The sequence below is a fragment of the Polypterus senegalus genome, chromosome 4, assembly GCF_016835505.1.
Source record: "Polypterus senegalus isolate Bchr_013 chromosome 4, ASM1683550v1, whole genome shotgun sequence".
In the NCBI taxonomy this organism is placed as follows: domain Eukaryota; kingdom Metazoa; phylum Chordata; class Cladistia; order Polypteriformes; family Polypteridae; genus Polypterus; species Polypterus senegalus.
The window spans coordinates 250,392,091-250,407,437 of record NC_053157.1 but is presented as its reverse complement, the minus strand read 5'-3'; the positions used below and the strand labels follow the sequence as shown (position 1 = coordinate 250,407,437).

The 15,347-nt window shown below is 43.6% G+C and overlaps 1 protein-coding gene across 1 annotated transcript in view; it reads right to left on the bottom strand.

The window, feature by feature from the left end:
• The window catches only part of LOC120529037 (stonustoxin subunit beta-like), a 31,167-nt gene that overhangs the window by 13,691 nt on the left and 2,129 nt on the right, over window positions 1-15,347 (bottom strand). The window lies entirely within an intron of this gene.

Sequence of the window (15,347 nt, the reverse complement as noted above, 5' to 3'; positions counted from 1 at the left end):
GCAAGAGCTGACTGAAAACCTTGGCCTGTTACTGGAGCAATTTGAGAATTAGAGGCTCCTATGTACAATTCCATACCCGAAATGTGCTTACATTTGATGCATCTGTATGCTTTTTACATGGTTCTAATCCAAAATTAAAGGATAGGTTTTATATTACTTTTTTGCATGAAAAATAACATTGACTGCAAATTACTATTATTATTATTATTATTATTATACTCTGTGATCATAACTGTAACCTTTGATTAAATTTAGGTCATGCCTGAAAACGGGTCCAGCAGCAGCAGCGACAGCAGTGACAGTGACCGCAACGGCGGGAAACAGACAGTGGGTGTGAATATCCGGCAGGGCGTAAAGGTAGGAAAAGACCATCCAGTGAAAACCTGAGACTATTAAAAGAGATGTCTGATAACCTCGAATATTCTATAAAGCCCCCTAAAATCCCCACCCCTCCACGATCTCCTGAAATTGTTCAATCACCATTCCCCGTAACACACCCGATCTACAATTTTGACCTGAGTAATAATTCGCTCCAGGCTCTAAATTCTGATGAAATAGCCGTAGTTAACGCTCTGCTGGAGCTTTTGAAGAATACCTCTTCTGAGGACAGAACGTTTTCATTCCCTTCACCACAGACTCATGCCCTAGACACGAATGTAATATCCCCACAACCTTCTACCTCAGGGGTCTCACATACATTGTGTACATCAGGTACCTCAGGGCCCAGTAAGGCCCATCTTCAACACTCGCCTGTTGAGGCCTTAACAGAGTCGGGTAATTCACCCCCGCATCCTCAGACAGGATCAGGAGTGACTAATTCATCCGGGGTAAACTTGAGTCTCGAAACCAACTCTCCACAACCCTCTACCTCGCATACGGAGAATCGTTCATCTCCAGAGCCGTCAGTAAATTCTCCACAAACCTCTACCTCACATACGGAGAATCCTTCATCTCCAGAGCCGTCAGTAAGCTCTCTGCAACCCTGCACCTCTCGATTAAATAATTTGTCTATCACGGAGCGTCCAAAATTTAACAATATCGAGATTAGACACCGCTTCAGTTTTTTTGAGGCCTACACACTTGATTCATTCGCCGAAGTTTTCATCATATACACGAGACCCTTCGGCAAATTTTAGACAGTTTTACCAACACTTTGAATCCTCAGGATCTAGTGCAACTAGAATTACGTGCCGAATCTCTCAACCCCAGTGTTTTTTCCCTAACCCCGGCGGGCACGCTTTCTGTGGAGAACTTTTTCATCAAATTGAATTACTTCTCCAGAGTCACGCCACTATTTTAGCTGATTCCAGTCTGACACTAATCGTTCAGGTAGTCAGGGTTCCGGCTGGTGGTGGGGGTCCTAAGCGTAAAGCACGTACCCTTTTCAACGATATAATCATTCAAAAGAAATGGAAGTACCTATGGATCTCCTTCAATCCGGATGATCAGTGCTGTTTTGCCAGGGGTTTGCTGGCTGTATTAAATGACAGATTCAGAAACAATCAGAAATTGTGTGACCAAGAGGCTCGTCAACTGCACGTCAGGGTCGGGTTATCAACGGATCAGAAAGTAACGTTTTCAGATGTAGAAAAATTTGAGAGGCTCATGGGTATCAAAATTATCGTCTGGTACCGGGAACCGAACACTAGCGCTCTATTAAAATTTGAAGCGTCTCAGGGCCAAAAACCAAAGACGGCGTTCTTGTTTTTGCACCATGAGCATTATTACGGTATTTTGAATCTAAAAGGCTTTCTGGGATTTGACTACATCTGCGATTTCTGCTATACGGGATTTTCTAGCCCGTCACGACATCGTTGCGAGCAGCACTGCGACGTCTGTTTATCTATAGACTGTCGAGGGGTTGACGGGGAAGCTTTCGATGTTCCGATTGCCATTGTTTCTGTCGAACTCCACAAAACGCATAAATTTAATGAAAAGACGCGTCGGTCTGAAAGCCTCTGCGATACCCATAAAGTCTGCGCTCTCTGCAACCAGAAAAACATGGTGAATGCCGAGTCAAAACCTCACAAGTGTCGACCCAAACACTGCCGCGTTTGTAGAGCGGTCGTGAAAGAGTCGGATGAAAATCATCAGTGTTTTATTCAAAGATTACCGCAAAGACCGATCCATGAAAACTATGTGTTCTACGATTTTGAGTGCCGTCAAGATGACGGAACCCACATCCCCAATTACACCCACTGCATGCACTGGAACGGTCAATCGTGGAGTCAGGCCGGTGAGGACTGCGTAGCAAAGTTCTTCCACAGATATCGATGTCCAAAATATGAAGATTACACGTTCATAGCTCACAATTCTAAGGGGTATGACGGCTATTTCCTTATGAAATATCTCGTCGAGAGCGGACAAACTCCGTTTGTTACATTTCAGGGTTGTAAACTAATGTGCTTTATAGAAGAAGATTATAACTTGAGATTTATTGATTCGTTGAACTTCTTACCTATGAAATTGAGCAATATGCCCAAAGCCCTGGGATTCCAGGCTCAAAAAGGGTACTTTCCCCATTTCTTTAACACTGCTGAAAATCAAAATTACATTGAACCGTACCCCGAACCTAAATATTACGGTTTTGAGTGCATGATGAGCCAGGAAAGAGAGGAGTTTTTGTCTTGGTACGACTCGATTAAAAGCGGTACCTTCAACTTTAGACAAGAAATGGCCTACTATTGTCGAAATGACGTGGTTATTTTGAGAACGGCGTGCATGAAATTTAGAGAGGAAGTGCTAAGGATCGGTGATATTGATCCTTTTCAGTGTATGACCCTAACTTCCCTGTGCCTGTCCATGTACAGACAAAACTGCATGCCTGATAATGCAATCGGAATCATTCCGAGTGATCATTACAAAAGCACTCACAAAGCTTATTCTAATGCTTCTATTCAATGGCTAATGTTTCTTTCCGAGAAGGAAAAAATAAACATTCGGCACGCCCTGAATCACGGTGAAGTCAAGATGGGATCCTTTTATCTAGATGGTTACGCCGAAGTTCAGGGTGTCCCGACGGCCTTTGAGTTTGCTGGCTGCTTTTATCACAGATGTTCAGAGTGCTATGAGGCGCAAGCCAAACATCCTCTCATGGGGACGCCTTATGCCGAATTGTTTCGAACGTTTGACGACAAACTCAATAAATTGCATGAAACATTTAATCTGACGGTGAGAGTGCTTTGGGAACATCAATGGGAACGCATGAAAAAAGAGGACTCAAAACTTCAGGATTTCTTAAGGCGCTTTGAACCTATCAATCCCCGTGACGCCCTGTATGGAGGGTGCACCAACGCGATCAAATTATATCATAAGGCTCAAGGCGACGAGCAAATGCATTATTACGATTTTACAAGTCTGTACCCTTACGTCAACAAAACAAAAACCTACCCGATCAGCCACCCGACCTTTGTTTTTGAGGAGTTTGGTGATCTTAAGAAATACTTCGGGCAAATTAAAATCACCATGTTAGCCCCTCGCAATTTGTATTTTCCGGTCCTCCCTTTAAGAATTTGTGATAAATTGATGTTCGTTCTGTGTCGTACGTGTGCAGAAACCCAGACGTCCACCGGCCTTTGCCGTCACAATGAGCAGGAAAGGTCTTTAACAGAAACCTGGTGCAGCGTCGAGATACTCAAGGCCTTAGATAAAGGGTACAGAGTTTTAAAAATTCATGAGATATGGCATTACGAACAGAGAACCGCAGATTTAATTTCTGAGTACATCAAAATTCATCTGAAAGGCAAACAGGAGGCCTCCGGCTGGCCATCGTGGGCCCGGGACAAAGCGTCCCACCGGCGCTATGTGGATGACTATTTCTTAAAAGAAGGCGTATTATTGGAGAGTGAAAACATAGCCTTCAACCCCGCTAAGAGACAAATTCCCAAGCTACTTCTGAATTCTCTTTGGGGAAAATTTGGTCAGAAGCCTAACCAGCTGACCATGACGTTTGTTACACACACCCAAGAATTCTTCGATTACCTGTTCTCAGACGTGTATCGGGTCTCCTATTTTGGCTTTATCAGCGATGAACTCGCTCAAGTGCAGTGGAGGTATGCCGATGATAGATACGTTCTACCCGGGCCCATCAATGTGGTGATCGCTGCTTTCACCACAGCCTATGTCCACCTAGAATTGTACGAATTGTTGGATCGTTTAGGGCCAAGGATTCTGTATCATGATACAGATTCTGTTATCCTCACAGCCTCGCCTGGCCAGTACACTCCGCCGCTCGGGGACTATTTAGGTGAACTCACCAGCGAACTAGATACTGACGACTTCATAGAAGAATTTGTTTCGGGGGGTCCGAAAACGTACGCGTACAAAACGTTCAAAGGCAAGGTCTGCATGAAGGTAAAGGGCATTACTCTCAATCACGAAACGGTTCAAGCGGTAAACCTATACTCATTAATGGATCTAGTGCATAGTTTTGTAGAACACGATGTCACGAAAGAAATAACGGTTCACGGCACGCAGATTCATAGGAACAAAAAGAACCTGACGTTGCAAAATCGTCCACTCAGAAAAAGATTCAGAGTGGTGTACAACAAAAGGGTTCTCTTGCCCGATTTCACATCTCTCCCCTATGGATACTAAAGAGTGTTTTGACATTAGACTTCAGTATCCGTTCTCAAAAATAGTCTCTGGGCCCTCCTATTCGGGAAAATCGCATTATGTGAAAAAGCTTTTGGAGCGTGCAGACCATGTACTTTCTCGCTGCCCTGACAATATAGTCTGGTTTTATAGCTGCTGGCAGACTCTGTACAACGAACTGTTAGCCCAAGTTCCCAATATCAGATTTTTGGAGGGATTACCTGCCTCCTTAAGCGACGATGAACTACTGCCACCTGACCGAGTGAACTTGGTGATTGTCGACGATTTGATGGAACAGGCGAGCCATAGCCAAGAGATAGAGAGGGCCTTCACAAAATATACTCATCACCGGAATTTGTCCATCATTTACTTGGTCCAAAATTTATTTTTTCAAGGCAAGAAAAATAGAATGATAAATCTGAATGCCAATTACATCACCCTGTTTAAAAACTGGAGAGATAAGCTGCAAATTATGAATTTAGCGCGTCAAATGTACCCCGGCAGGGTGAAATTTTTCTTGGAGGCCTTTGAGGACGCTACGTGGTCCCCTTACGGTTATCTGTTGGTGGATCTGAAAGCCCAGACGCCTGATGAATTTCGTTTACGTACTGGAATGTTTCCTCCCAACTGGCCTGCGGCCTACGTTGTGAAAAGATAAAGACGGGCAATTTCCCGAGTATTTGAGAAAGAGCCGGCATGTCGTGCAGAATAAAACGAAATCTCCCTCTGCTCAAGACCCTGCATAGAGTGTCCTGTCGCTGAAGAAAAGCGCTGTTGAGCGAGGCTCTGGACGATTTCATTTACGCTCTGGCCGAAATAGCTCTCAATACTTTAAAAGGCCACGTACCCCTGACTTCCAGACAGTTCAAGTTGCTGAAGAAGCATCGTTGCTCCGTTAAAAAACTCGGCGATAAAAAACTCACAGTTAAAAAGAAAAAAGTCCTTTTAAATCAGAAAGGAGGGTTTCTCGGAGCCCTATTAAGCGCTGCCATTCCTTTCATTACTAGTTTAATAGGTTCGAGATTATAAATATGGAATACACGCGCAAGATGTACCTGGTCCCTCAACAACAAATGGCTCAATGGCATCAGAAAGCCCCAACATCCAACAACCTTTTAAGAGCTACGGAAAGTGAACTGGATAAACAAATGAAACTCATACTTGAACGCGTTGACTTGAGAGCCAATGCAAAAGTAAAACTTTATACAACCGTCTTGCAAAGATACCTGATCTTTGTGAAAAAAGCGGATAAACAATCCGGTTCTCTGATGTTATTGCTGCCTGCTGAGAGCCAGGAGGAGCCGTCTGGAGCTCTCAAAGAGGCCCCTAGTACCCCAGAAGAAAGGGTGTATGACGAAATTTTTAAAAGTGCTCCAGATAAATCAAAGAAATATACCGAAATTATTTTACAGAAAATGTCGCATCACCCTAATACGACCTACTGGAATGGCTTGGGAGAGTTTATGTTTCGTGGAGAACCGTTACCCGGTACAAATATGGTCGATCTAATGCGAAACTTAACCGCCCGTCACAACATGCCGTCCTATCGGAGACCTAGGGGGTGGAAAGAATTTATTAAGGCCCTGGCTGGTTTGAACATTCCGACCTCTGCCGTGACGAACTGCGACATGAGAGAACTTCTAGAGAGTTTCAAAACTTCTGCCCCGGATGGGGCCTCTGCCTTTGCTGCCTCTGCCTCGGTCCCTGCTGCTGCTGCTTCCGATACACCTGTGGGCAGGAAAACCAGATCTCGCAAAAAGAATGAATGGATTCATTATTGAAATGTAATTATATTTTTGTTTTTAATAAAATATTACATTGGATTACACAGGCGGTCTATTCTTTATTAAGTTAATGACAGGGCCTAGAACTTTGCATGCAGGGATGATCCTGAAAACCCCTATAAGGGTTTTTAGACAAGGTGTTGACAAATTTTTTAACCATATTATCGTTCTTGGTGACTTCATTAAAATACAGGTTCATGACCTCTTTATAAGAATGTTCTTTCTCTCTGTGATGCAGGAAAAAAATACAATGTTGTCCGCAGATGGTAGAAAACCAACTTTGAAGCTGATGGGTATGGTGAATAATGTCTTTACAGTTTCTGTTTAAAAAGCTGTATATTTCCTCAGGAAAATAGATAAAGTCTGGTGGGGCGCCGTAGGAATCAAAAAATTCTCCAGTTCCGTCTTCTCTGAGATGTATGACCAACCAGTGTTCTCCGGGTTGATTTTGACGGTGAGTATTGATGACGATCATGGACGGGAGAGCCGTGAGTATCTTTTCTGGCAGTTGGTCGCAAGCCAGCACTCTGTAAAACAGATTTTCTGTGTACGGATTACTGGACAGGAGTTTGTCGATCTGCAGGGTGTTCATGCTTTTTTTTAGTAATCATAAAGTATGTTTCTTCTCTGGTTTATTTCAATAATGTTGTCAAAGACGGCGTACACTATTAGATTCACAGTATGGGGTAGGGGCTGTCGAAAGCGGATTTCAAATCTCATGTTCCCGGTTTTCATCAAGGAGAAATGGTCTCCGCATTCTTGATCGGGCGTCAAATCAAAGGCAAAGAGGGTATACCCCTGGGAGAATTCAGAGCGTTTGATGGCTAGAGGCTGGTCTTTCAAGTGCTTTCCGGAGGCCAGCACGAGGTTGTAATATTCTCGAGCTGTGATGTCATTAGCAAAATCAAGTTGAAATGGTTTGGCGGGAATCTGCTCTCCATCCAAATACAAGGCCAGGAACTCCACCTGGTTATGCTTGAAATTGAAGGGGTTTTGGGCGTAATCTCCTGAAAAGGCATCATTATCCACCAGGCCTAGGACCACGTACTTGGGTATTTGTCCCAAGAACAGGTTCTCCTGATTGCTCACTTGGATCCCGGCTGGCATACTGAGAACTTTCATATTCACTCTTTCCACGAGGTACTTGGCATTGGCGTTGGTGAGAGCTTGGGCGTGCCCTATTTTCACCGCCACCGAAACTTTAACTTTCTTGACAAAAAGAGCGGCGGATAAAATGTTTACTTTGTAACGCTCGGCATCTCCGGACATCAGACAGAATTCATTTTTGCTCCGTACCATTTTTATTCTGCCATCCACCCCATTTAGAATTAATTTTTCTTGAAAAAATAGGTCGGAATGAATAGGCCGAGGAGTTCTACTGTTTTACCCTGGGCGTATATCCGTTTCTATTTTTGAACCCCTCATTTGGTCCGTCCAAGGCGGTGTTTTCATGTTCGTTGGCCGTGGCTTTGTAAAAAAGACCCGAAGCAAATTGAAACTTGAGAGTTTCATTGCTGTAATTTAACAATTCCTCAAAAAGGGCCCTGTACGGGTAAAGGCTGGAACTCTGTGATATTAAGCGATCTCCTAAGGTGACATCCACTTGTGAAAATAAGGCGGCTATCGGATAATTAACAAAGGCTACCCTGGCCACGGGGCCTGGATTAGTTCCGTCGGCATTGACGATTTTGCATCGGACGTGTAGAAGCGTGTTATTCAGGTCCAAGTAGTCTTCCCCATTCCCGGTAATCAGAAACTCCAACGGGGAGACCTCCGATAGAGCTGAGAGAGGGGGGACCGCGACGTAGATGCTTTTTTCTACGCTAGTCTGAGTATAGGGTACCGTAAACAAGTCCAGTTCGATTTCAGACACTCTTGAGACATTCGATGAACGAACGACATCTTGAGTTAAAAAATGTTTTTCGATTTCTTTTTTCTGCGGGCGCGGGACTTATCCTTGTGTCGGAGAGAAGAAAATGATGTAAAAGCTGAATGGCGCATCTTTTTGATGATCGGGGCAGCTCGTGATCCGGGCGGTCTCTTACGTTTAGTTTTCCTCATCACCATCAGACCCGACCCCGCTTGATTTTCTTCACTTCCTCGTGTCATCGCTCCTGACATGGCCCCTGCCACCACATCTTTGACAATATTCTTAGCGGCTGATTTAATGTGGGGTTTGACAATTTCGAATCCTCTTTTCAAGAGAGGTAAAGCTTGTCTAAACAACCCGCAAAATATTCCGCCGATCCCAGAGCCGTATATCACGGGGGCCACAGAAAACCCGGGGAAGCCATTGCCCGCTTGGGCTTCATAATAATGCACCTAGGGGCTAGGGTCCAGGTAAGATCTCATTTCTATATTAGTCGTGTATACAACTCTTACAGGGTCTGAAATGTAACTTGACAATGACATTACCAAACTGAAATGGAACCGGTTTGTTCTGATCCGTCTTTATTTCAACGGTCAAAGTATCAAACTGACTCTTGCTGACCGGAGAGTAGTGTGGCCTGTCATAGGTGATTGTGGTAATCTTATTCATCTCATCCTCAATATGTACGCATATCAAGAGAGGGACATAGCTGTCTCTGACTCTTTGGTGAGACACAATGTCACTGTAGACGTACAAGGTATGTTTTATGATATGATATGCTCTGATATCCGCGGGGTAAGGAGCTTCATTCACCAGACCTGTGTTCACGTCCGCATGAGCTCCTAAAATCCTCCCCAACTGTCCCTTGACATGCAGAGATTCATCCTTCACCGTGCTTACGACATAGAATCTTCACTCCAGAGCACTGTACCGGAATCTCATGGTGTTTTCCGGTATTGGAGTGTTGGCTGAACCGCCCTCGATGGCTTGGGGTTCTTTCGCCAACGCTTCATTCATCTTGGAGGTCACTTTCTCGAGGCTAACGTAATACCCCGATGGAATAGTATAATATTTAACTATTCACGGGGACACCACAATAAAATTATTATCCAGTTTATCTAGGGTATTCCAGGTGTGCGGATACTGAATTTCGGCCAATGCAACTTCCCAGAGGCCCTGTAGTTCAATTGGGGGCGGCTAATTTGACGGTAAATTCGGCAATGGTGTTATTAGGGAAAACATCCTGGGAAGAATTGCTGGGAAGAACGACATAAAAGCTTTTTCTCTCCATTGTGAAAACCCTGTGAATGAAATACTATTTTATATTATATATTATTATATTCTGTCTTTCTCTTTGCTCTCTCCATCTATCACATTTTTTTTCCCATCTCTTACAGTATATAGTGACTTTAATATCTCTATATTATATAGCACCTTTCACATCTGTCTCTCTACTATTTGTATCACTGACCTGCCCCCCAGTAGTTTTTGTCCCCTTCCACTTTTTAAACACAAATCCCACTTTTCAGTCAAATAAGTGTAAACTGACCCCAGTGACTGTCACCCACCATTCTTATTCCACACAGCAGACTCTTTCTTTGTATTTCACCTTCACAGATTATTTGAAACAATAAATCAAATTCCGATGGCTCACACAAAGTGATTCAGACCCTCACCTCATGTTCTGTCGCTCATTATTTGGAGGTAATAACTGCCATCAAGCCCTTCCTGTGGCTCTGGATGAGTCTTCTACTCACTGCCCACACAGCCCACTCTTCTTGATGTCTGATGGCCTTTTTCTCCCAGCTGTGATGTTCAGCTCTGTCCATGGATGTTGACTTGGATTCAGTTCGGGGCTCATAGCAGACACTTCACAACATTCCAATGTCTTCTTTTCTCCCATTCTTGGTCCTCTTAGCTTTTTTGTCCTTTGATCTCAGAGGTCCTCCTGAGCCTCTCTTGATGTTTTCTTGTTTTATCTCCTCCATTTAAACTCTCCTTCTGTTCAATCAGAGGTCAGCTTTACTCTGGTGGTCTCATCAGGGAGGTGGACTACAGTCCTGCATACCCTCAAACATCTTGAGAATATTAGTAGCTGTGCTCACTGGAACATGAAGCTCTTTGAAGGCAGTCTTGTAGTCTTCACCTTGACCACCCTTGGCTGTGACCTTCGCCATCTCCTCCTCTTCTCTTGTCCTTGTTCAGTGTGAGGCACACAATGACACAACACAGCAGAGTGAGGACTTGACTGAGTGACTGAAGGCCCTGGTGACACTCATTAGAGGAATCAGTCAGCTTGAGATGGCACAACAGTCCAGTGAGGTCTTTGAACTTCTCAGGACCCCCAATAATTTACTCTGCCATTTTCATTTGTTTTAATGGTTAAAATTTGTGAATTCGAGAACTCAAAGCAAAGTGTCTGCTCTGTGGAGTAAAGAATGGAGGATGACGAGGACTTTTGTCAGCTTTAATTTATGTCACATACAACTGTGCTTCATTCTTAAACTAATACTGTGTCTGCATATACAGCCGTGTGATAAAGTAAGTGCACCACATGACGTGGATTTTATTTTTTCCTTTTTAAACATTTATGGACATATCAGGACTCGGGTTCAACAGACAGCTTTGGTGATTCACTGCCTGCGTCTCCCTATTCCATAATGCACCAGTCACAGGACCCCCATCACTCTCAGCCACAACACTCAGACTTTCATATCCTAAGACTGTCCTGGTCTATTAAAACTGAAATGATTTTTATTGTGGTGATCCATTCAGTCAAAGCACAAACTCAAATTTTAAAAAGTCATCTCTGCTCAGAGGTTCAGGAGGCAGGAGGGTGAAAACTGGACCTTCATGAGCTGAAAATAAAAAGAAAAGAGAAAAGGAATGGAAACTGTGAAGATGGTATGGTGGGATCTTAGTTTAGTTCTTAAACACATTTATAAAATGTGTTGAGGTAGAATAGAACAAGTATGAAATTAATAAGAAATTAGGCAAAACGTAATTTAGAATATTCTGTCAGACGTGCACAAATGATACAAAGGCTTATCTGATTATAATTCCATGCTGAAGAAAGGGCTGACGTCACCTCCGGGCCATTGTCCCTTGTCCCTATCCCTTTTTGTCCGTGTTCTTCTTAATGGGCGCTGCCACCATTTTGTACCATAATGTAATTTTTTTGAGCTTACCATTTAACCAACTGTTTTTTATCTTTTTACATCAATTTATATGGAATTTGCTTCTTAAGGTGCTCCAAATCTTTATCTTCACTTGATCCTTATTTACAATTCATATTAAAAATAAGTTTTCACATAATCAGAACATATTCGGGCCCCTTCACTTTTTTAATTTGCCATTTTTGCTCATCAATCTGCACTCAGTAACCCATAATGACAAAGTCAGCACAAGTTCTCAGAAAGGTCTGCAAATGTATTACAAATCTAAACTGAAACTTCTCCTTCCCTGAGGTATTCAGGCACTTAATTCAGGTGTTTGTGGAAGCCCCTTTGGTGGTCTTCATGACTCAGTGTCACTACCAGCTTTGCACTCCTGGGTTTGGCCAGTTGACCCCATTCTTCCTGGCAGAACCTCCCAAACTCCATTAGAATTTTCTGTGAACTGCTATCTTCAGATTTATCCACACATATCCCAAACTTCTTGATGCTGCTGTGCTCCTGGGAACACTCAAAGTTTTACAAATGGCTTTATCCCCTTGCTCTGATCTTTGCCCCAACACAATTTGATGACGGGGGTCTACAGAGGGTCCCTTGAATTCCATTGTTTGTTTTTTGCCCTGACATACAATGTCATAAATATACTGTATTTGATACATATTGACAAGCAGGTACAGTTTGTTGACATCTTCAGGGCTCTGTCTAGTTAAGAAATCCCACCCTGAGTCTAGAGGGTGCTGCTCCTGCTTATGTCATCACTTCAGTGAGTTCACAGACCACAAGATGAGTGACGTCACTTCCACAGCCCGTTAATTAAGCTCCGCCTCTTCTGGGGCACCACTATAAAATGTCAACAGAAGGGGGTGTTCATTACAGATCTGTGACTGAGGAAGACGGAGCTCCAACCCACAAGTAACTTGACAGCCTTTGATTGCAGCAGAAGCCATCATTGTGCTCCATCTTTGTGCTTTTTACGGTTCACCGACAAAAGCGCGATAGACATATGCGCCCCAACAAAACCGCAAAGGACAAATGAGCGCCGACAAACCTGCTAACTGGTTTTCGACAAATGCACGCCGACAAAAATCATAATGACAGAATCGCGAGAGAGGCCAAGAGAGTGGGACGCGTATGTGCGCATTATGTACACATTATGTGCTAGGTTATAACTGTTAGAACTGCTGATGGCATGCCGCGAACAAATAACTCAGTCGAAGGTTGGCATAACGCGTCGTATACAAAGCAGAATTACCAGCAGTCAGGCAGCCAGCAACTCTAAATACGCTCAACTATCAAGACGTCTTGCTGCAATTCTTCCTACATATGCAGGGCATGAACTTAAGGACTATCTGCGTACCGTGCTGATGGCATGCCGCGTCTCATAATATTGACTTCTAAAATAAACATTATTATATATGCTTTAAACTAGTAATTCATATTTAATGAAACTTTCTCGATTTTGTCGGCGCGATTTTGACGCCGCGATTTAATCGGCGCTATTTTGTCGACAATCATATGTCTATCGCGCAAATGTCGGGTCACACTTTTTACTTTGTCTTCATCATTAAACAGGGTATTTCAGGGTGGTACCCAAACTCTTTTTACCCACTCTCTCTTCTTATTTTCACACTACATTTATCCAGTAGGGCGGCACAGTGGTGCATTGGTAGTGCTGCTACCTGACAGTAAGAAGACCAGGGTTCACAGTCGTGGTCCACCCTGCATGGAGTTTGCATGTTCTCCCTGTCTGTGTGGGTTTCCTCCAGCTGTCCAGTTTCCTCCCACAATCCACAGACATGCAGGTTAGGTGAACTGGTGACACTAAATTGGCCCTAGTGTGTGTGCCAGGGGTGTGTGTGTGTATGTGTGTATGTGTGGGTGTTTGTCTTTTGATGGGCTGGCACGTTGTTCCTGTCTTGCACTGTACGCTAGCTGGGATAGGCACCAGCAGACCACCAACACTCTCCTCAGGACTAAGCAAGTTTGAAAATGACAGACTGACATATATACGTCTGTTGTGGTGGATGGCCAGGATGGACTTTGTGCCCTGGCCTGCTTGAATTGACCTTGAGTTTAAACAAATCATTATCTTTATGCGTAAACATAAGTCATTTTTAATTTGTGAAGTGCGCTTTACCTTTGAACTTGTCACTGTGCTCTGAGGCTGCACTCAGTCAAATGTTCAGGTGGTCCTCAAGCCATCAGAGTTCTGCCACAGTCCTGAAATTAACTTATCTTCACCACCAAAATATATCAAATAAAATTATTTTGGTGTGTAAAATCCTTTTAAATGTCAGATGGAAGACACGACTTCTGAGCAAACAACAGCAGGCATATAAAACATGAGAGCCCAGGGGGAGCACAGCTGAAAATGGATGAACGTGAACTTTTAATGTGGACTCCATCCAGCAGAATGTAATGGACACCGAAGACAGCAGGAGCAGATTGAGATGTTCTGATATTATAAAGCACTGATGCTGAGCTCAATTTGATTCAATTAACGTCTTCTCTGTTCTCAAATAAACAATTAAGTTGGGATCTGAGCCGGCTTAGCCATTTAAAACACATTTCTGTTCATTGAACTAAAAGTGAGGAAAGCAAAGGAAATAAAAAGAGTCCCAAAATCAAAAATCAATCATTTCTCGTTCAGTATGCACTGCCTACTCATGTGCCCACCTCCAACTCATCACTTGAGTCGCCGTCTTTACACAGTCCAGATGTACCTCTGACTGACATAGACTTTTCATTGTTCTGTGCAGTTTTGGCTGCTTTTGTATATATAATCCACCAAGACACCCAACCAGCGAGGTGGGAGGGGGGTGTGTACAAAGGGTTGGGACACAACCAGTGGGAGCGTATGAGTCTCACTTAGTGGGAATTCCACGGTTTGAGGCCCGAATGGGGTTCAACGGCTTACCCAAGCTGGGTAGACACACGCTCAATCTCATGCATAGTTATTTATTGAATGCTAAACACTTCTGGAAAGACACGGTTGTCTAAAACGGGTTGGTGTGAGAATACAACATTAAGCGAACGAAAAGATGGAACTCTGAAGAGAGCAAAATACAACACAATAGTGAACCCGCGACAAATGCCGCATAATTATTTATTGATGGTTGAACACTTCTGGAAAGACACAGTTGTCTAAAAAGGGAGGGTTTGAGGATACAACAGAAAGTGAATGAAAAGATGGAACTGTAGACTTTTCATTGCTCTGTGCGGTTTTGGCTGCCTTTCTATATATAATCCACCAAGACACTAGACCACGGTAATAGCGAGGTGGGAGGTGGGTGTGAACAAAGAGCAGGAGCATCTAAGAAGACGCATGTTTGTCGCGGATGCGAATTGCTGTATGTAACGTGTAAAACAGTTTGCTATGGTGCACGCAGTTGTGCGTCGTAACCGAAAACTAGGTTTTTAAAGACTGCTTACTTAATTGTGTTTTAACCTCAGTTGTAAAGGAATGTTTTAAGGACACCATGGGATACCCCTCGGTTTTGGCTGCTTTTCTATATATAATCCACCAAGATACCCAACCACGGTAGGAGAGGGGTGTGCACAAAGGGTAGGGACGTAATGAATAGGGGCGTATGAGTCACACTTAGTGGGAATTCCATGGCTTGCAGCCCGAATGGGGTTCAACAGCTTACCCACGCCTCTCTGCACCTGGTGGACACACGGTCAATCTCATGCATAATTATTTATTGAATGCTAAACACTTCTGGAAAGACACGGATGTCTAAAACGGGTTGGTGTGAGAATACAACAGTAAGTGAATGAAAAGAGATGGAACTCTGGAGAGAGCAAAATACAACATAATAGTGAACCTGCGGCATAACAAACGCCGTGTGGCCCAGATGTGCATGTGGACTCTTACCACAGACGAAAGGGACTAACTGGGTGGTCGGTGAGTTTTTGCGTCCGGGC